Source organism: Argentina anserina, unplaced genomic scaffold (genome assembly GCF_933775445.1).
Source record: "Argentina anserina unplaced genomic scaffold, drPotAnse1.1, whole genome shotgun sequence".
NCBI classification, from domain to species: domain Eukaryota; kingdom Viridiplantae; phylum Streptophyta; class Magnoliopsida; order Rosales; family Rosaceae; genus Argentina; species Argentina anserina.
The window spans coordinates 35,001-37,500 of record NW_026089477.1 but is presented as its reverse complement, the minus strand read 5'-3'; positions in this window follow the sequence as shown (position 1 = coordinate 37,500).

Sequence of the window (2,500 nt, the reverse complement as noted above, 5' to 3'; positions counted from 1 at the left end):
GCCCAGTCCCCCGGCCTGCTTATTACTCGCGCATTGAACTGAGTTCATCGACACCGACACCTTCCTCCCCTCACAGCATTTGTTTATGTCGCAAATCGAGTGCCGAAGCACAATTTCTCGATACCGACGGGCTCCTATCCCTCCCTTTGATTGATCTGAGCGGTTACTGACATCGTTTCAGTGGACTAGAGGCAACACCGATCCCACATGACCCCCCCTTCATGGTGTTCATCACCCCCCCAGCTGGGCGAAGAACACCTCCTAAATCCCTCTTAAATCCGTTTTCAATTGCTTATAATTGTTTGTTAGGGACATTCGAGGCAGCAAATATCGTATATAAGCAATTGGGGGAAGGGGGAGGGACTACTGGGGGCAGGGGAGGCGGTCTCTGCAAGGGGGTCATTTTGCAGAGAACCACTACTCCCCTATAGAGCATATTGGAGAAAACTGGGAAGGGCAGGGGGAAACATGGGATTTCCGAGGAGGGGCAAACGCCATAACTAATTGTACATTTGGTATAAAATCGAGATTTTTTGCAGGGACACTCAGAATAATGTCAGGCACCTTGTGGAAAAAGGCCAGATTTAATTTCGACCCAGAAGTATTTGTTTTTATTTTCCAAAAGGGGCAGAATGTCGAAAATCGAAAATGACAAACCGCTTGATGTTTCGGACTGCTACCACTTGCAAAATTTCCTTAAAATAGAGACTTATTTATGGTCAAATTATAGTGCGGGCAAAGTTGAACAGAATGCGGCCTTGACATGGCATTTGCACTCTAGGCAAGGCCATGTCGCGTTCTTGGCTTTGGAAATTTCCAACTCCGTTTCACTTGTAAAAGTGTATATCTTTTATGGTTCAGAACTGTAAGCAATGATTTTAGAGAAATTTAGAAGTTGATTTCAGGTCATTTGGATGAGTTTTCGATTTGATATGATATTTCTCGTTTCTGAGATGTAGAAAATCAAAATAAACTGAAAACTCGACCAAATGACGATATGTCAATCTTAAAATGTCCTAAAAATCGTCCCCTATAGGTTTGCAACATAAAATGCAGGGGGATATTTGAAATAAAATTGAGTTTTCGAGGTTTGGCATTCGTTGGCATGCTAGCGTGCAGCCATATTAGCCTCGCCAGGCAGGGGAATTAGCCTCGCCAGGCAGGGGAATTAGCCTCGCCAGGCGTGTTGTCTCCGTGTTGTCCGTGTGTTGTCTCCGTGTTGTCTGTGTGTTGTCTCACACGCTATTAGCCTCGCCAGGCGGGGAGATTAGCCTCGCCAGGCAGGGATATTAGCCTCGCTAGGCATGGATATTAGCCTCGCTAGCCCATTCTGCCTGCATTCCTGCGGGCATATTAGCCTCGCTAGGCATGGATATTAGCCTCGCTAGCCCATTCTGCCTGCATTCCTGCGGGCATATTAGCCTCGCTAGGCAGGGATATTAGCCTCGCTAGCCCATTCTGCCTGCATTCCTGCGGGCATATTAGCCTCGCTAGCCCATTCTACCTGCATTCCTGCGGGCATATTAGCCTCGCTAGGCAGGGATATTAGCCTCGCTAGCCAATTCAGCCTGCATTCCTGCATGGATATTAGCCTCGCCAGGCAGGAATACTAGCCTCGCTAGCCCATTCAGCCTTCATTCCTGCAGGCAAATTAGCCTCGCCAGGCAGGGATATTAGCCTCGCCAAGGCATATGGTATGCCTTTCAAGGCCGAGCAAGTGCCATGCCGAGCAAGTGCCATGCCGAGCAAGTGCCATGCCTTTCAAGGCCGAGCAAGTGCCATGCCGAGCAAGGCCGAGCAAGTGCCATGCCTTTCAAGGCCGAGCAAGTGCCATGCCGAGCAAGGCCGAGCAAGTGCCATGCCGAGCAAGGCCGAGCAAGTGCCATGCCGAGCAAGGCCGAGCAAGTGCCATGCCGAGCAAGGCCGAGCAAGTGCCATGCCGAGCAAGGCAAGGCAGCAAGGCCAGGCAAGCCAAAGCACAAGGCAAGGACAAGCAAGGGCAGTGTCAAGCAAGCAAGGCCAGGCAAGCCACAACGAGGGCAGTGCCAGGAAAGGGAAAGACGAGGCCGGGCAAGGCCAAGCAAGGGCAAGGCAGGGGCAACAAATGCCAATGGAAGGCAAGGCGATGCCGATGCCGAGCAAGGCAAGGGCAAGCAAGGGCAAGGCAGCGGCAACCAAGGCCAAGGCAGGGGCAACCGAGGGCAAGGCAGAGGCAACAAATGCCAATGCAAGGCAAGGCGATGCCAATGCCGAGCAAGGCAAGGCCAGGCCAGGCCAAGCAAGGGCAAGGCAGCGGCAACCAAGGCCAAGGCAGGGGCAACAAATGCCAATGGAAGGCAAGGCGATGCCAATGCCGAGCAAGGCAAGGGCAAGGCAGCGGCAACCAAGGCCAAGGCAGGGGCAACCGAGGGCAAGGCAGGGGCAACAAATGCCAATGCAAGGCAAGGCGATGCCAATGCCGAGCAAGGCCAGGCCAAGCAAGGGCAAGGCAGCGGCAACC